Consider the following 20,974-nt stretch of genomic DNA (forward strand, 5'->3'; position numbering starts at 1 on the left):
AACAAAACCTTAGTTCTTACACACGAAATAAGTGAAAAAATAGATCATTATGTAATTTTGTTTTTTTCTATTTTCATGGAATCAATTGATCTTTTTATATGATTTTCAAGTCAATAGGACCAAAACCTAATTATCCATGATAGGGTTCCATTTCCATTAATTAAAAGATGGGTTAGGTCATGGTGGGCTCCATCCACAAGCCAATTAGCTAGACTTCCAATATATATATTCATGTGTGTTCCTATCACACAGCTCAAGTAGGAGAAGATAGCAGTGTGAAAAGCTGATTTCTATGGTCATGAATTTCTGTGTTGGCAAAAGTCTTTCACTGCACTGTTTTCTGCCTGCTGTGATACACTTAGAAGTATTGCTATCATAATGAATATATAAATATTTCTATTAAGTGATTTGTCAGCTTTGAGAGCCTTCTATTAACCTTCCAATGGAAAAAAAAAAATTATTCACAAATGAAGCTATGATGAGGGCAATTTATCAATATTATGAGTAAATCTTGAGACTAAATAAATAATCACATCAAATATAGCAATGATCATTTCATTATACAAATAGTTTCACACTAATACATGTTTATGTTCTGATTAAGTACCTGAGAAAGTTAAAGTAGGCAATGACCTCAATAAAAGGTCTGTTTTGTACAGTTGGAGAGTCAATAATCATTTGTTGTAAATTACGACGAAAATAACTTAGTTATTTTGAATGCAAAAAAATAGCTTTCTATCACAGATATTTAGAAAAAAAATAGTAACAAAATGAAATTGTAGTTGTTATCTTAAAAGCTATCATCCCAACCATATCCTAAATGCTAAAAATTTATTTTAAACTTTCATTGAAGAAAAGAAATGCAGAACAAGAAATTAGCTGAAAGAATCAAGTGAGCAATAGCTTAAAAATAAAGAAACTTTTTAGTAATAGATCATCTGTCAACAAAAGTTTCAGCAGGCTATATAGGTTTGAAGCATGAGAAACTGGAGCAAATTAAAAGAAAAAGAAGTACACACATCTACATCCCCTGTTTAACTTCAGCTTTGTTTGAGATAACTTTCTTACCGCTTTTTAAAACAACTTTTCAGTACAAAAATTAAACTGTTTGTACTAAAAAGTAGCTTTACGAAGAAGTAAAAAAATCGTCCCAAACGAAGCCTTCATATGCTCACATGACTAGCAAGTAGCAAACAACATAGCTGTGTTGTTTTATTCAAACTATTCCAGACGCATTTACTGATATTTCAATGGAATTCATGATGTGTTGTTTAAGCAGAATGGAGCATCTTTACAATAAGATTCTCCACATCCCTGAGAACAAAAATGTATTTGATTTAACAGATTTTAATCAGAAACATCATCATCATCATTAGACTTATATCACTTATTTGGCATCAGCTCTCTCAATATAACTTCTACCACTGCTTTGAACACTTAATGCATAATTATATGGAGAATACATTTTACTCATCATCTAACGTGTAAGGAAAAAAAAAATCATGTACCTTTTCTTAAAGCTTGATGAATTATTCGTCCTTTGCATGACCTCAAAATTAGGCTTAATTGATGTCAATCAATACAAATCTTGATGCCTTTTGTAGACAATGTACCTAACTCTTTAGGTTGTCACTTCTCTGATTAATATGTTCTTTTTTTTTTTCAAGCATTGAGGGGGACCATGGTGGTTGCATTCCAAGTACAATAGAGTTCATCACAGCACCAAAAAGATCATTATCAAAGTATCATGTGGCGCACTAATTCTAACCAAGATGCATCCGCTTTATGATATGCCTATATGGGTCCAGGAGGAACCGGTCCAGCCGGCTCATCACATACAGAAAGCTCAAATTTCTGCCCCCTTGGGGGTGGGGTCTACTGCCTAGGGAAGAAAGGAGGGTTGTTTATTCTTTTGAGTTAGTTTTCTGTTTTGCTTTAAATAGGAGTTTTGCTTTAGGGTTAGTCATCCCCACCACCAACCACCACCTCACAATCTCACCCATCCAACTCAACACCACCACATCCACCAAAACCGAGCCTTCACCATCATCCCGCGGCCCTCCCTCTAGCCGCTGGCCTCCCCTACATCCACCACCATTCCCTCCATAAATCACCGGCCCCTTTTCGTCTTCCTCCACGAATTTTCAAATTTTGAAATTCAAAGTGGAAGTTCTCAAATTCTAATTAGGAAAGTTTCAATGAGGTCTCAAATTCAAATTTGAATTTGAGCGGATTTGAAATTTTCATCATTAATTAGTCGGAGCGGATTAGGAAACGCATAATTCCTTTTCCCCAAACCTCCTTCCCCCTCACCATGCTGTCGGCCCCCTTGGTGGTCCCCTCTCCTTTAATGCTTTATTAAGGGACTTGATTACTTGCTATTGGAATTTCAAAATCCACTTATTTTTCCTCCAATCTTACTCAAATCTGAGAATAATTTCAAATTTGTGAATTAAAACCATTTCTGTTCCACCTAACCTTAGCCGTTTTCCCTCTTACCCATTCACCGGCCTCTCTACCCACCGTCCACCCTCTCTCTCTTCTCCCCTCTCAAGGTGTTTTCTCCTTCATGGAATTGAGATGTATGATCAATCCGGAGTTTGATTCCGGTTTTACGTACGACGGCTAATATTGCATGGATCTTCTCAACGTGAGGGAAGAGAAACTAGCGGAAGGTACGTGGTGAATCACGACGTTTTTCCGAGAAGGTGATTTTCTTCCTTGACTCATTTACTTTCAAATCCTACTTACTTCGTTGAGAGACTGTTCAAGCAAGAGATTGTGTCTACTAATCGCCATCCACTAGTATTCATAGGATTGTTACTTCTTTGCTTTTGGATCTCATTGTTGAGCAAAGGTTAAGTTGGAAACTACTCATGCAATACTTTAATTTCCCTACGTGTTTTGATTTCGTTTAGTCTCTTGCGTAGCCTAGCCTAAACAGAAGTGACCATTTATTAGTTTCACTTTGTTGTTTTAATCGCTAATAACAAAAATCTAAAATTGATCTTTAAATATTTTGTGCAAGTTTCCTATTTCGCATATAGTCCTGCATCAAGCGACATTTATGCTTTAGCGCGAAGGCGACGATGGCAAAGTCGGAACAACGACGACGACAAAAAAACGCAGGATGTTGGAGAAGGGGCTACAGGACTTGAGGAGGAGGAATCGTAAGGGCTTGAGGAATGATGAATAGAGTCGATCGTGACGAGGAACTGGGGCTGGGGACCGGTAGATCGAACGGATTGAGGCTTGCAGCTGTGTGGAAAGTCCGGATCGTCACAGGCTTCGACACAACTAGAAGGTCGGGCTCATTGAGATTGGCCTTGTCGGATCTGTGCCGTTCAGAAGAAGAAGGGCGGCTATGAGGAGGAAGTGTCAGAGCTTAGGGTTCGGGATTGTGATCGAGCTATGGAGTAAAGATCGGAGGGGATTTCAGGTTTTTGTGCTGGAGGAAGTAGGAATCGAGCTCTTCGCTCGCTGCTACCTTAATAACAAGAGCAATAATGTCTACAGAATGAGCATGGATCGCAGGATTTGCGCAGAATTCACGGAAAGTGACGTAAATGGCGTCGAAGGGGGTTGATTTAGAGGGAAGAATAGGAGAGCTTATTTATGTCCAAGTTTAGGGTTTTTTTTTTAATGCAGAATTTGATTTGAAATTGTTGTAGTTTTTTTTTGTAAGGGATCCTAACGGCGTCTATTGTTTGGGAGAGAAGATCTTTCTTTTGAAAGAGGATTTAGCAATAAAAAAATATGTTGTTTTGTTGAATTTATTGGGGTTCGTTGGCAGTTTTTGAAACCAAAGCACATCAAATAGTCCTCTAAATCTCTATGAAGAACGAAAATGATCCTAGCTTATGTAAAAATTTCATCTTAGCCCCCCAACACCTTAAATAAAAATCAAATTGGTCCCATCATTCAAAATAACAAATGTTGGAGTTGCGAATGTTAAAAGTAAAGATATTTTTTATTTTTATTGAATTTTTTTAGTAAATCTAATTTTATACTAACCATGTTTTCTCCATTTATCAAATTTGACCAAGAGATCAACCATGCAACTATAATGCCCAATCTCAGATACTGACAGCACAACTTCAATTTAAACATAATTTACAAAAATTGTTACAAAACCTTTAATCTTAAGGGGGAAAAAAAACGTAGATTAGCAAGTGAAAAATCCATAGGAAATTCTTCACAGGATGTTTTCAAAATTCCATATAATCAATTCAAAACACAAGTATACCAACACGACAGCTTAAATTAATGTCCAAAGTTTATTCTGTCCATATGCTTCCTCCAATGGTAGAATTACAATTTTGAATAAGAGGCGACAAAAGGACTTGTCCCAAATGTAATGCTTCTAAAATATACATAGTTGTAGGAAATTTTAGGAATAAATCTTAAGTATTATACAAAGCAAGATATGTTAGTTCTGTGTGGAATCTGATTGTGTTGATCAATCGAGTTGTACTGTTGCCTCATACCTCAAGCCAATTTCTTGTACTCGTTAGGGGGTGTGCAGGGGGGTCTACCCCTGCTTGGGCTTGGGTGATTTTTTTTTTTTTCATACAATACATGGTGTTGTGTACCCGAGTGCCACGGCATTGTGTTCCTGAGCGTCACAGTGCTGCAAAGTTTATTGGAAAAAATGACTCTAGATTCAGCGCCACAGCGCTATGGAGTGCCGCAGTGATGCAGGTTAGAGCACTGCAGCAACGATAAACAATCGGGATCAGGGGTCTAAGCGTCACAATGCTGTGGGGGGACTTGACACTTTTTCTTTCTCATTTTTCTTAATGGTGACACCCCCTGGTGTTATTGTCTTTTTCTTTGTTTTGAATGTGAGAGCAATGCAAGAGAGGAGAGAAGGAAAGAGTGAAAGAGAAGAGAGATATCTACTTATTTTTCCCAATTTTCATGGTGGATTTCTTGGTGTGGTGTTGTTTTGTGTTTTTTTTTTTTTCCTATTTCGGATTTTTCCGCGTTAAATCCTCGTTCGTGTATTTTACTTTTTGCTTCTTTTAACTTCTTGTTTGTTTCGTTACGGTGTTTTACACTTCCATCCCCTAGAACGTATGACTTCTTTTCAAAAAATTTAGTGGGCATGGGCTGGAGACACTCATAACATCTTCCTGATTCCACCACCAGCTCTCCCAATTGACTTCTTAGCATTAATTCCAGACTTAGCATATGATTCTTCAGCAAATATTAAAGTAGATTCAATTAAAGGCAATGAACTACCTGATGCATGAATAAATTTGATCATAATAAATATGATTTTCTAGCTAAGGTTTTGATACCTTGTGTTTTTAAAAGAATGACTACCTAATCTTTTTTACCTTCTTATTTAGTCAATATAGAAGAGGTTTGATTGATCCCAGCAGACGACTTCTAGCCTTAAATAGATTTGAAGATACACATATGCCTTTAGACATATTGAATCGAAATTCATTCATGTTTAAGACACTAGTTGACAAGACAAAAACTTATTAACATGGTACATACCGCCAGTTAAATGCATTTAATAAAGAGAAAAAAATATTTTATTATCTTTTGTTCCAAATAAGGAAGAAATTCAATAACAAACTAATGACAGTTAGAAATATTCAAAATAACTATTCTATCCAGCACTTCAACTCAATTGCAAGCAAATAAGTCATTTGTCCGAAGCTAGTTACAGATGTTTATTTGAGGACCTCCAAGAGACTTAGTGAAAATATTTGTTTGCTAGTCATTTGAAAGAATCTTTATTTCTGCTAAAATAATAGTCAATATCTATGTTTGAGACATAATTACGACTAATAAAAACAGAGTATTCTGGTATGTATTTGAATTAACATGTTTTGCTCATCATTATCATAAGCCTTTCCTAGCTATATGTGGCCGACCCTAAACACCCTAAACCTCAGCTACAAGAAAACAAAATGTTAGAAGGAAAATACTGATCTGCAACATCTAATCATGCTTGGGCACCCTTGGAAATATTTTACTATCAGAAACAAGGATCATATTCTTCTCATCTAATGACTAGATTTTAAGGATTTAAATACGAAATTTCATGAAAAACATGCGAGGATATTGAGGTTTACGTGTAAATAACATTTAGGAATTTTTGAGGTCAAATGCCCATTAATCTTCAGCATTTTTTATTAAGATTTTCATATAATTGTAATAAAATTTCAGTTTAAGGGATATTTTTACACAAAGTTAAAAGTTTTCTTTTAAAGTTGGACTTTAGTTAAGCAAGCATCACATACATCTACAGCAAAACTTGAACAGTTGCTGAGAACGATCAAACTTAAGCTCGTTGGTATCAGATAAAGAAAGCCCAAGGAACATACGCATGAGTATCTAACAGTTAAGTAGATAGAGTCTGAATCACAATTCCATTAATATAGATCTACTTAAGTAACATTTCAAAATGTTTTAACTCCAAAGTATCCTGAATTGTATATAAGTTGTTCCTACTTGTAGAAGGGTGATTCACATTTGGCTTGCAGTTCATCTATCAGGTAACAAGAATGCTTCTGCGACAACATGTAGGGACCTAGCAATATAAGCTTCAGCAAGCTACAGATGTTGATCATATTTTACAATTTCTAAAGATATACACTGAAGCAACTGATCAAAGATTTTTAGGAAGAAGAATGAGTTGGAAAAATTCCTAAACAATTAAGGGGCAGCTTGGTTTAAAGTAAAAGTATTCCGAATTAAAATATTTCAAATGCAGGGGTTCGGAGAATATTGATGTTTGGTTCGAAGTAAATCAAATGCAGTGTAAAATTTTGATGTCTTTGGAATTCCCCCTCCAGTTCATTTTTTTTGTGTATTTAGAATACCTCCGATTTGGATGATTTCCAAATACACTAGAACTTCATTGCCCGCCACCGCCATCCACCACCACCACTGTCACCTGCCATCATCGTCCGCCACCGCCATCCACCATCACCACTGTGGACTGTCATCGCCGTTGACTGCCACCACCGCTGCTGGCCGCAACCATTGGCTACAACAACTGACCACCCTATACTTTACACTATATTCATTTTATTTCAAGCTAAATAAAACTAAAGCAATTCCCTACATTTATTTTACACTCATCTAAATAATTTCAAAATATTTCAAATACACTGCATTACTTCTATATTGCATTTTTTTTACCCTATTTATTTTTCAACCAACCAAACAACCTATAAATAAGAATCATTGCTTGACAATCCACAAGATGATATCATATTTTCATCAAGGATAGCAATTTCATGGACATCAACATCCGTTAAGAAGTGCAATTAAAGAAACTAGATACAAATATAAAAATCTGTGTTCATCTAGAATGCAATAAATTCTTAATTCTTAATTTTTACTTCCCAGTTCATTTCAAGTGTAAAATATGCCTAGGATAATGGATTATCGTTATCTAGACTTCTAAGCATCATATTAAATTTAGTTGTTATTATAAGGCTTGATTCAGTTAATATACTACACAAAGCCACTATTGAATGCAATATAAGGCAAAAGACTACTGAATCTCAACATAATTTTTCTATGTATCATCTAAAACATATATAATCTAAAATCTATCTATAACAATGCTTGGTAACTGATAGGAAATACTTGGGTTCGCAAGTAATCCTATTGGAAATACTTGAGTTCGCAAGCAACCCTAACAATGAATTGGTAAAACAACGAGAAAGAACACAAGAATACTAATGAAATCAACTCAAAACAATAGATTTGATTATATAAGATAAAGCAAAACAAACATAAAACAAGATACAATTGATCATCTATTCGAGAGGAGGATCGTTCTCTCTCAATCTCTAGACACCAAGTCTAGAGCCCAAGAGACTCTAAGAGAACAATAATCAAGCATACCTACCTTAGCCCCTTCATCCCCTTTAAATAGCCCTCTCCACCTCCTTAAAACTCCACCTCCTTAAAAACTTCCTAATATAAGAAATTATTTAATTAATACAAAAGATATCAAATATTTTAATTAATTAAATCCACCTCCTTAAAAACTTCCTAATATAAGATATTATTTAATTAATACAAAAGATATCAAATCTTTTAATTAATTAAATCCACTTCCCTAATATAAACTAATTTCAAAATTCATTCCCCTCTCTCCTATTGCCGCCTCAAGGGGGGCCCACAAGCTGGGCGAAAACACATCAAGGAGGCCGCTTAGCCCGCCTCTTGTAGAACTGGACCGGCCCCTCCTGGGCCGGTTTGGTTGGTTCCGTAACATTACCCCGCTCCCAAAGAACCACCTTGTCCTCAAGGTGAAAGATGGAAAATTGATGTTTCATCCTCTCGTATGGTTCTCACGTGGCCTCGTAGTTAGGAAGGTTCTTCCACTGGATCAACACTTCCTTAGTTCCATCTTCTTTCTGTATAACCCACATCAGCTCTAAGGGTTCCAATACCACCTCGAAATCCTCAGTAAGTGTCACCGGTAGCTTAGAATTGGCAGTATAGTCACTAATGACTTTTCTCAACTGCGATACATGAAAGACTTGATGTATAGTCGTCGTTGATGGTAGCTTTAGTCGATATGCTACTGCTCCGATCTTCTCCGGCACTTCATAAGGCCCAAAATACCTGGGAGCAAGCTTCTCATTCCTTCTGTTGGTGACTGTCTTCTGTCTATATGGTCGAAGCTTCAAGAATACACTCTCCCCCACTTCAAACTGGATGTACTTTCTATGCCTGTCAGCCTATTTCTTCATAATCTGTTGAGCCCTCAATAGATGTCTCTTCAACTTTTCTAGCACTCTATCCCTCTCCTCCAAGTACTCCTCTACTGAAGAAATAGGAGTACTGCTACTCCCAAAGTGGACCAAGTGGGGAGGATCCCTTCTATACAACACCTTTAATGGGGTCATCTGAGAAGCAGAATAAAAAGATGTGTTGTACAAGTACTCAGCCCATGATAGCCACTTAGCCTATAGCTTAGATGTTTCCGACACAAAGCATCTCAGGTAAGTCTCCAAGCCCATGTTGACTACCTCCGTTTGGCCATCCGTCTGTGGGTGGTAAGTTGTTCTCCTCTTCAAAATTGTCCCCTGTAACCTGAACAACTCCCTAAAAAAATGGCTTAGGAACACCTTATCTCTATCTGATACTATCGCCTCTGGTACTCCATGTAGCATGACCACTTCTCTGATGAAAGCTGAAGCCACTATCACTGTGGTGTAGGGGTGCCGAAGGGGAATGAAATGTGCATACTTGCTCAAACTGTCCACCACTACTAAAATCACTATGAATCCTTCTGAACGGGGCAACACATCAATGAAGTCCATGGATATCTCCTCCCATACTCATCCCAGTAGCGTCAATGGCTGTAGTAGTCCTCCTGGTGACATAGTTATATATTTGTTCCTTTGACATATCTCATATCTGGCTACCATCTCCTCTACATCTTTATGCATCCCCTTCTAATACAGTTCCAAAGCTAGCCTCCTATATATATTCTGCACGCCTGAATGGCGCCCAACAGCGCTTCCATGAAACTCCTTGAGTAAATTTGGGATGTGGATTAAGGTTCGAGGCATCACAAACCCCCCGTGATATAGCAATATGTTCCCCTCCAATGAGTACCCTGGGTGGATATCTCCTTCTTTCAGTAAGTCTGCCCTGATCTTCCCCAAATCCCATCCCTAGCACTTTCTTCTCTGATGGTCTCCCAATTAACCATCAAAGGAATAGAGAGTGACACCGTCTGTAGCTCCCCCATACATTTGGACAAGGCATCTGCCGCCTTGTTCTCCACTTCTGGTCTATACTGAATCTCAAAATCGTACCCCAGCAACTTGGATAGTCACCTCTGATGCTCCTCTGTCACCATCCGTTGTTCCAGCAGGTATTTCAAGCTCCACTGATCAGTCCTGACAATGAAATGCCTCCCAAGTAGGTAGGGCCGCCACTTCTGGATAGCCAAAATGATGGCCATTAGCTCTCTCTCATAAGCTGGCTTTAGCCTGGCTTGAGCAGTCAACATCTAGCTGAAATAGGCAATGGGCCTACGACTCTGCATAAGTATTGTACCCAGCCCATATCCGGACGCATCTGTCTCCACTATGAAGATTTGAGTGAAATATGGCAAGGCTAGGACCGGCACCGTAGTCATACCCTTCTTCAAGCTCTCGAATGCTGATGTGGCCTCCTCCCGTCATAGGAACTCGTCCTTTTACAATTGCTCAGTGAGTGGTCATGCTATGGTGTTGTATCCCTTGACAAACCTTCTATAGTACCCTGTTAGTCCTAGAAATTCCCCCAGCTCCCTCAGATTTTTAGGTACGGGCCACTTTAACATAGCCTCAATTTTAGACTGATCTGCTGTCACTCCTTCTTTTAATACAACATAGCCCAAGTACTCTACACTGGCCTGTGCAAAGCAGCACTTCTTCAAGTTGGCCCTCAACTGGTGCTTCTGCAGTACTTCTAACACCTTTTTTAGATGTTTCATGTGTTCTTCTTCCACCCTGCTGCATACTAGAATGTCGTCGAAGAATACCAATACAAAGCATCGTAAATAAGGTTTGAAAATCTTATTCATAAGTGCCTGGAAAGTGGCTGGAGCATTGGTGAGGCTAAAAGGCATCACCAGGATCTCATAGTGTCCCTCATGAGTTCGAAACGCAGTTTTAGGCACATCCTCCATCCGGATCTGATGGTATCCTGATTTCAAATCTATCTTGTTGAAGATCACCGTTCCACTCAATTCATCCAACAGCTCATCAATAACGGGGATATGAAACTTATCAGGTACATTTTCCTTGTTGAGTGCCCTATAGTCCACACAGAATCGCCAGCTGTTGTCTTTTTTCTTCACCAATAGCACTGGACTAGAGAAAGGACTGATGCTTGGTCTGATGATGTTTGCCTCCAGCATCTCTCTAATCAATTTTTCAATTTCATCTTTCTAAAATTGAGGGTAGCGATAAGGCCGTACGCTGATGGGTGACACCCCATCCCTCAGAATGATGGCGTGCTCCTGCTCGCTCTGTGGTGGCAATTCCTGAGGTGGTTGAAACACCTCTTGGAACTGCTGAATTAGTGGTTGTATGGAGGGGGGTATGTCGCCTCCCTCTTCCAGCCTAGCTCCCTCCAAACTGTGCAGCTCCACCAAGTATCTTCCGCCTGCCAACTGTATATCCCTCACCATAGTTTTAAGAGAAACCATAGATTTGGATAACCCCGCATCTCCCTTAATCATCATTTCCCTTCCATCTACAATCAACTCCATCGTGAGTGCTCCCCAGTTTACTTTGGTGTCTCCAAAAGCCTGCAACCATTTCATCCCCAGGATGACATCTATACTCCCAAGCTCTAGTGGAAGAAAATCTTCCCTCACCTGAATTCCCTGGATGGTTAGTAGCACTCCTCTGCAAATCCCCTAGCCTTTTTCCACCTTCCCCGTGCCCATTATCACCCCGTAACAACCGGTATCTACCAATTTCACTCCCAGTTGGTCGACAACCTGAGTGAAAATGAAATTGTGTGTAGCCCCACTGTCAATCAACACCACCACATTCTTGTCCTCTATCTCCCCCTTCACTTTCATGGTATGATTTAAGTGAATCCTACCACTGAGTTCAGAGAAACCTCGTCCATATCCAAATGCAGATTCTCCTCCATCTCCTTCTCTGTCTCCTCCTTACCTCCCTCAGTTTCCTCGTCATCACAGATGGTGAGAACCTGAAGAGTTCGAACCTTGCACCGATGCCCTGGCGTATACTTTTCATCGCACCTGAAGCACAACCCCTTGGCCCTCTTCTCCTGCATCTCTTTTTCTGTTAGCCTCTTGAAATTTCCTCCACTCCCTCCTCCCACTGTCTTTTCCTGTGGAGCTTCTCTAATCCCTCTTGCGACCGGCCCCTTGGGTGCTAGGTGAGTGGTCATCCACTTGTAAGTGCCTCCTGAGCTGTTGCTCCTTGCGCCCTTTTCTAGGTTTTTTTGATTTTCCACCAGCTGTGCAAGCTTCATGGCCTCCCCAAGTCCCGTGGCATCAGTACCTTCACTGCCGCTCTGATCTCCGCCTTCAGGCCTTTTAGGAAGTTCCCCTCCAATACCGTATCAGACAGACACTCTACTCTACTGGTCAAGTTCTCGAACCTCTCCCATGTAATACCCAATTTTTATATATGTATGAAAATTAGAGTTCATTTAATTATAATCTAAAGTGTAGAATTAATGTAATATTAATGACTTGTTAAAATCGACTATACAGTTAAGTTGATGTTTAATGGATGGATAAGTTTTAATAATTATACAGCTAATAGAGTTGAAGTTAAAATAGATAATTATTGATATAATAAAGGAATGCTTTCAAAGGGAGTGAGTGATGGTAGTTATGTGGTGGGCCGTCATTTTCCTAATCCTTAATGTAGGCAACAAGGCGAAATTTGGGCGGCTGGATAAGGATGAGAGCAGTTTTGGAGTGGGGTCCACTCATTTATCTTATTCCTTTATGCGGAATTCATAAACTAGAGAAGGATTTGGCAGTTATCCTGTTGCAAGTAAGATGCTCTCCCGGGCCTGTAGTGAGAGCCGCAAATCCTGTACATGGAATTCACATATTCCCTTGTAGCAAGAGGCGAAATCCTTCCTGTAAGCAGAGTGTAGTGTATGTGTTAAGTTTGAAGGAAATTGGCTTGTTTTGTGAATGCGGTACAAGGCAAGGTAAGCATTTGGATTTCAGCAGAATTAAAAAGTTGGTTTACTATAATGAATTTTTCTTATTGCCTTAAGATAGTGGTTTTGGCAGTGGAATGAAAGGAGAATAGAGAAATAACCGTAATAGAGAATCAAAGTAAAGGAAGGTAAGGATTTCTGGTATATTCTTAATTATGTTGTAACTTTCTAAAAAGACAATAAAGATTTCTAAAACAAGCATATTTATTACTTCCAGTGATAGAAAAGGTTTTATTGGTCTTATGAGAAGAGAAAATTTCGAGGTGACATACAATCGTAGAAGAGTGCGAAGTAGAGAATTGGAAGAGACGACTGGGCAAGGAGGTAAGTGATGCAAATATTTTAAGAAATATATACCTTACCATTAGATATATATAATGCTTGAAATGACACTTTGAAAAGTAGTCATGAAAGTAGATGATTTGATATTATGCATGTTGATCAACCTTTTGTGAAAGGACTATAAAAGAATATATTTACAAGTTTTCAAGTATGATTAACCACTTACATAAATTAATTATGTGAGTTTAAATCAAGGTGTATTATGTTTATTTAAATATTTTACTTGTTGATAATGCTTTTGAAAGAGATCATTTTCTTTACTAATTATGTGCATATTCATGTTATGCAATGAATAAATAAGAAAGCATGCAACAAGTATAGTATGGATAATGAATATGGATGGTGTACCGAATATCAATTTAAAAGTAAAGTTTGGCTAAAGATTTATGTATAACTTACCAATACATGTGGAGCAAAAGGATCCCCATATATTAAATTGTTTGGTAAGTGGGGCAAAAGGGACCCCAAAGAGGCAAAAGGGACCTCCATGTAATTCAATGGCGATAATGTCAGGTTTATCTGGGCTCCATTGAATATGATTATGAATGAGTAGTCAAATCTTTTAATGAGTAAAATTGATATTCAGTATGGATGTAAGAGGAATTGATGGGTAATGTCAAATGATAATTTATGAAGTTTGCTCAAGCAGTTTAACATTTATTTATGTTTTCAATGTTCTAATTTTTTATAAACATACAATTTAAATATTATTTCAAGTTGCACACTTATGGAGTCTTATAGCTCATCAGTAGTTTAGTACTGGTTGTTGTTACAAGAAAAGGAAAGGGAAAGGTGGAAGAAGACTAATCTGCAAGTGTTTACATTTTATGTTAATGTTTATTCTATATTTGAAATCTACTTTTGAGGTTAGTAAGAAATTTGCATGTTGCACTACTTTGAGTTTGTTTGGACTCCCTTAGTGGCTTTGTAAATGTGTATATTAAGGTTTTAATTTAGAAGATGTTTTCGTTGATGTATAAATGAACTTATGGTTGGATATTTTATATGAACTTCTAAAAAGAAAAGTTGTATTAAATGTTTATGTGATGCATGTTACACTCAATGGTATTATTTAGGGATACCGTGGGGTGTTACATCCCAGTAATCTGCTACTGATCCCTCCTGCACCAAAGCAAAGAACTGCTCATAGAAGTCTCCTCCCCAATCGGTTTGGAAGCGTTCGATCAAGCAGTCCTTAAATTCTCCCCAGCTCCGGATGGGCCTCCTCTGATCTCTCCACTGGTACCAAGAGAGTGCCTTCCCTTCTAGACATAATCCTGCAGCCGATAATTTCTCCTCCTCCGTCAAATCGTTGACGGCGAAGTACCTATTTACTTTGTAGATCCATCCATATGCATCCTCCCCTTCAAAAATGGGCATTTTTAGTTTCCTTACTTTATGGTCGCCATTGTTTCCACGTATGCCTCCATAATTTCCCTTCTCCCAAGTGCTCGGTCTCCCCCACGTCTCATGATCCTCCTGTGCACTGCCATAACCCAATCCCCCTTCGATATCCCTTCTTCTCCCTTCAAAATCAACACTCTGATGGCCATAAAACCACTTATGGCGTTCCCAATCAGCCCCTCTTTTCTCTGCTCCCCCATAGCCATACCTTTCCCCATGTCGATCTCCTCTTTCCTCCCTATGGAAAGGCTCTACATAGAGCCTTCTTCTTCCCTCTTCCACAATTTTCACCTCTTCTTTCTCCTTATGGATTTCAGAATTGGTGTTCTTCGCTTCTAGGCCCTTCACTTTGGATGCCACCGTTTGTGCTTGAAGCTCCAGCATTCTTTTCATCATATCCTTGAGATCGGCCACCTGCCCCTCCATGGAAGAAATCCTTTCCTCCACGGTTTCTTTGATGTGATTTATCTCTCCTTCGAGTCTTTCCTCCAAAGCATCAACTTTCTTGGCCGTCATTACAATTCGAAGTTTCTAGATTCACAAAATCTGGATTTTGGAGTAAAAAAACATCAACTTCCTCTTTTTCCGGACAAAAAATTGATGCTGGAATTTGCCGAAAACAGTCCTCCACCGGTCCCAAGACTTGCTCTGATACCAATTTAATAGGAAATACTTGGGTTCGCGAGTAATCCTATCGGAAATACTTGAGTTCGCAAGCAACCATAACAATGAATTAGTAATACAGCGAGAAAGAACACAAGAATACTAATGAAATCAACTCAAAACAATAGATTTGATTATATAAGATAAAGCAAAGCAAACAAGATAAAATTGATCCTCTATTCGAGAGGAAGATCATTTTCTCCCAATCTCTAGACACCAAGTCTAGTGCCCAAGACACCCAAGAGACTCCAAGAGAACAATAATCAAGCATACCTACCTTATCCCCTTCATCCCCTTTAAATAGCCCTGTCCATCTCCTTAAAACTCCACCTCTTTAAAAACTTCATAATATAAGATATTATTTAATTAATACAAAAGATATTAAATCTTTTAATAAATTAAATCCACCTCCTTAAAAATTTCCTAATATAAGATATTATTTAATTAATACAAAAGATATCAAATATTTTAATTAATTAAATTCACTTCCCTAATATAAACTAATTTCAAAATTCCTTCCCCTCTCCTATTGCCGCCTCAAGGGGGGGAAGGGGCATAAGCTGGGGGGAAACACATCAAGGAGGCGGCTTAGCCCACCTCTTGTAGAACTGGACCGGCCCCTCCTGGGTCGGTTTGGTTGGTTTTATAACAGTAACAGAGAGCACAACAAAAAAAATAAAAGTCAAGCATGCAAAAATCAAAACTAACAAAATATACCTACGGCATAGATCAGAGCTTATTATCCCAACTACGCAGCTCGCTCTTTACCCTTTTTCGGGCCTAAAAATAAAAGCAAAAGCATGAATGAGCTAATATGGCTCAGTAGGCTATCATAACCTAAAACAAAAATCAATAATAAAAAAACCAAAAAACTGAGAACAATGTGCTGAATCATATACTGAAATTAAAAGTAATTAAATAATTACATAAATGAACTGAATTATAATCAAACACTTCATAACAGAATCCCATCTCGGTAGTCTATTGACTCCGGCATAACAACACTTAGGTAACAGAATCTAACCAACATAACAGAATCCCACCTCGGTCATCCACTGGCACCATTTTAACAAAATCCCACCTCGGCCACCCACTAACGTCGGTATAACAGAATTCCACCTCGACCGCCCATTGGTGCTGGCGCAACAGAATCCCACCTTGATCACCCACTGGCGCCGGCATAACAGAATCCCACCTTGGTCGCCCACTGAAGCCGGCGTAACATAATCCCACTTCAGCTGCCTATTGGCGCCGGTGTCACATCACAACACTTTACAATATATTTTTCAATGCATTTCATTAATTAAAGCATAATAAAATTGAATTAAAAATTTGTCAAAATGTCCCAACAGTAGATAACATAAATACAACTGAGTAAAAATTCATAATTTTCAAACATAACCAAATTATCACAAATTCTATAAAATATCATTCTGAAGCTTTAATTGAACTAAAACACTATTTTTAGATGTCAAAATAAATTTCTAAGTATATAAAAATCGCTGCTTTTCAAAATCATCTGGCAAAAAATTTCCATAATATGCTTAAAATGTTCGTAATCACTATGTCTATAACATACGCGGTGAAAGTTTTATCAATATGAAATTATAGTCGTTTTTCAATAATGAAAATACAAATTTGAGCGAAAAAATAATAAAAACACAAAATTACTGAAGTCTGAAATTAATGAGGACATCGTCAGAGATTTCGACACGTGTACCATCGGAGACACCGGAGATCGACGGCCATGATCAGGAGCTTATATTTTGAGTCATTTTATGTAGTAGTTAATTTTATTTTTCAGTTTTTACTGTTTTACCCTTATGGGTGGTCATTTGATATTGTAGCCCCGAGGGCGTTTATGTCTTTTAGTTTTTGTTTCATTTTGGCCTATTTATAGGAGGCCTCATGCATTGTATTAGAGAATGAATATTGATATGAAATTTCAACTTTGGCTTGGATCTCTTTGTGAGTTCTAGAATTCTCTTTGTGAGTTCTCGAGTGAGGATTAGCCTAAGAGAGGCTCAAAGCAATACCCAACAGCCCCTTGGTGGAGCTCTTGGTTTTCTACCTAATTTCTTCTTCTTTCCTCTCCTCTAGCCGTCGAATCTTCCCCCACCACCCCACCACCTGACCGGCCAGCAACCGCGTCCCCCCTCCCTTGCCGTTAGTTGTTGGTTTCCGCCCCTCCCTAAGCCGCCCCTCCATTAATCCCACCTCTACCATCGAAATCAGCCCCATATACATTGAACCTAGACCCTTTTCCTCAACCCCTATGGCCGGCCCCCCTTCTCTTCCCCCTTCTCTCTCCACTTTGCCACCTAAGCAACAATTAAATCCCTAAATCCCTCTCATAACCGCCGGCCCCCATTACTCCATTAATTGGGTTAATTTGAATTTCAAATTGGCCCCTTCCCTTTTATGAAAACGTGAAATTAAATTTCATATTTTCCCTCCAATCTCTTTGGCCTCCAATTTACTTGAGTCAACCCATAAACTCCTAATCCTAGCCGCCCCTCATCCTCCCAAGTTCCCCTCATCATCCTCCTCTCTTCCTCCTCACCAAACTCAAGAGAGATTCTTCCAACTTCCACCACCATCATGTATAGTCGATCCGGAAGTTGACCATGGTTTCTTATTTGATGATCAAGGACGAACCAACGCCTTTGAATCCCCGTTCTTCGACGTGAACCTTGACGTTGATTCTTCTGTCGATGACTACTTAAATCACATCTTGTTCACGCTAGTAACTTCCATCGAGGAGCATATTCTTCCCGGACGTTGGAAGCTCATTAGTCATCCTGTGAACTATCCGCCGCCGGATACTTCTTCAACGGACTAGACCTTGGGCACCAATTGTCTCTTAATGGCATTGCTCGGTTTGCTCTCAATCTTCCTCCATGAAAGCCCCACCATCAAGAGCGTAGTGAGGGACCCCAAGATGAAGAGTTCTATTTGTTAGACCGTGGATTATTGTTTTAACCATAACATTATCTTGTTTATTTTATGTTGTTCAATTGATAGCATCCAGTTAATCTAGTTGTAACTGCATGCCTTACATAATTTCTACTTCATAATTCGGAAAGCCTAACTTGGGTAAGCATTAATTCTATAACTAGCAAAGTTTTAATATTTTTATATTAAAATCTCCAAGCAGTTCTTGTTTCCATGCATATGTTTCACATCAGAAATAGGCAAAACATAACGTACCTCGAGACGATAAAATTTTTCAACTGGGCCAACGGATAAAAATCGCTCTACGGCTGTTAAAACCTAGCTTATCTTTTTTGCTTCCTCTCTTTTCTCTTATTTCTCCCAAAATGTTCTATGTTAAGCCGAATGAAATGAAAAAAGACATTTAAATAATTAAGTATATAGTGACTTTAGATATTTTTATAAAATAATAATATAATAATAATATTCTAATAAATTTTTAGTATAAAATTCATAGAAATTTTTTAGAGATTCCCAAAATTATAGAACATTGTCCATAAAATAACTTATTTTATTTAGAAAATTCAAATGAAGTCGGTTTGCAAAATGGACACTTGATAGTCCCAAAACCCCCGTTTGTACTGTTAGGTGTTAATTTTTTAAAAAATTTATTCAGTGCCCAAAAATTATGAAAAAATTAGAAAAATTAAAACACAACAAAAGAAATGTTATAGAGAAGATGATTTATGATTTTGACTTATAACGACTACAGAATAAATTTTGATTGTTGCAAGCAAAAAAGGAGTTTTTAAAAATTTGAGTTATAACATATTGGATAAAATGCACCTAAGAAACTACAATCCTAAAACCGGACCAATCACAAAAGCTACTCCTTGTATTATTCCTTGCCCTGACAAACCCTCCATAGCATCTTGAGAATTTCCTCATTCAAACTAAGATGTCTTATGTAATTCGTCCTACTGATGACTATGAGTTGCCCATGCTGTCCAGTAATTATGCTTGGCCACTCCAATTACTCGACTGATATAACCACCGCAGGCAACACCATGTGAAAGCCTCAATGCCCTACTACTAAGAGATTTCTAATGCAAGATAATGTCCAAGAAACTATGCAAAGAAAAGTTATCATACAATAACACAAGTAAGAGATCAGATTAAATGAGTTGAGATTTCTCCTCACCTCAAGTGTTGTCACAAAGAACTGAAAAAGAAACCACAATGCACCTCCTTCAAGACTCCTCCTTGCCGGTCATCACCACATCCTCTGGCTCACAATCTTGTCTCACTCTCCAGTATCAACAATTCCTTACAATAAATCTCCCCTCATATTTCGATCCATACGCAAGGTAGTTCCCTGATAATTGTTCATATCAAATTGTTAGAAGTCAGACACATCACCACAAACAATTTTCCACATGACAACATCCTAAGTATCACTTTTTTTTCATTACTAGGTGACAAGCTCTACTCAGCAAAACGAAGAAGCCAGAACTATAGCAATTACGTATTTGCTGACTTTCATTGGCCACCAAACTTGCAGATTCCAGCCCAAATCGAGTCTACAACGCTCTTTCCCAAGATCCCAAGGCTCAACCAAATGGAGCCTAGTGTTGATCCAACGGCCATAACCAGCCTTTGCTCAAGCCAAAAGTGCCAAGTTGTATAAGCACTCCAAGACTTCCTGGCCATCTCCTGCCTCCTGGATGTTCCTAGACAATTGGAAAACTCCTATAGGCTCTCCCCTAATGGCTTGAGAGCTCAAATAAACACCTAACCCTCAGCATTGCCTAAGGTAGGTTGAGATCACCATATGAGTGGATGATTCCAGTGCGTAGAGCTCCAGGTTTTATCCGAAAACATTCACCAGAGCTTCCTCGATCTTTTCACAGCCTCCATTCTACCTGCGGCGGCGTTTGGGCAAGTAAAGAGCGAAGTTCGACAAGTTCGTTCGGCGGTGTCGGTCTCCGGAGAAACTAAAGGAATATCAGACCAAAGCTCAATCATCAACTAGCTCTGTCATTGAAAAAAAAACCTACTGCATGTGGATTATCAACAAATTTGCCCTAGATAACATAAAAAATGTAAACTATAGCTGAAGTGCTCAACATCTCACCCTTTATGAAGTGAATGACCACGGAGATTATAACTGAATAGAAATCTTAGTTCTCCTCGAGCTCACGATCCTGCTGAAATCAATAACTCACAGCATCGCCTCTCCTCACGGGTGTAATCGTCGAAATCCCTTCGATGGAGACAGCGCACCGCGCGAGGAAGACGATGACGGAAAGCCCTCGGATTCTCGGATCTGGATCCGAGATCCGCTAAGCGCGTATAATTTATTGGGGTGTCAAAATTTATTTGGTTCGATGAACGTATATAGAGCTACGTTCGGCTGGCATTAAGATCGCAGGCACAAAATGAGAAATACCGAGTAAATATTGAGCAATACCAACAAAAATGAGAAATACCATTATGTGAAGATAAAATACCGAGTAATACCGACCAATACCGAGTAATCCCAAAAACTATCGAGTTTTTTGCTCGGTATTGCTAGGTATACTCGGTATTGATCTTCCAGATCGGTATTCCTCGTTATTACCAAAGAATACCTAACAATACCGACCAAATACCGAGCAAAAACCGAGTAACAATCCTCTGACCGAACGTAGAGCTACGTCTGGTCAGAGGACGTAATAAAAGTTCCGACACACCAATTCAAAATCCGAATCGAATTTTAGGGGTTAAGATCAGCCCATTTTAAAAACGGATTGGATTCGGATCAAAAATTTTTACCGGTTTCTAAATCAAAGTCTGATTCATTTCAACACAAAAATCCAGTTTTTCACCCGATTTTGTTCGCATATTACATGGCTTTGCTTGCATCTCTTAGGTCGTCAGAGGACTAGGG

General features: G+C 38.5%; 1 long non-coding RNA gene across 6 annotated transcripts; it reads right to left on the bottom strand.

The window, feature by feature from the left end:
• Nucleotides 1-78: 78 nt before the first annotated feature.
• Nucleotides 79-20,390, bottom strand: LOC110096458. 6 transcript variants are annotated; one of them, XR_003701375.1, is made up of 3 exons: nucleotides 20,180-20,390; nucleotides 19,247-20,101; nucleotides 79-436 (listed from the first exon to the last, which is right to left on the bottom strand). It is a non-coding gene; the product is annotated as an uncharacterized LOC110096458 (long non-coding RNA). The 6 variants fall into 6 exon arrangements; XR_003701378.1 differs by lacking the exon at nucleotides 79-436 and adding an exon at nucleotides 905-1,314 and having other exon boundaries at nucleotides 19,247-20,079; XR_002303091.2 differs by lacking the exon at nucleotides 79-436 and adding an exon at nucleotides 905-1,314.
• Between the last annotated feature and the right edge of the window lie 584 nt (nucleotides 20,391-20,974).

The sequence above is a fragment of the Dendrobium catenatum genome, unplaced genomic scaffold (genome assembly GCF_001605985.2).
Source record: "Dendrobium catenatum unplaced genomic scaffold, ASM160598v2 fragScaff_scaffold_761, whole genome shotgun sequence".
In the NCBI taxonomy this organism is placed as follows: Eukaryota; Viridiplantae; Streptophyta; class Magnoliopsida; order Asparagales; family Orchidaceae; genus Dendrobium; species Dendrobium catenatum.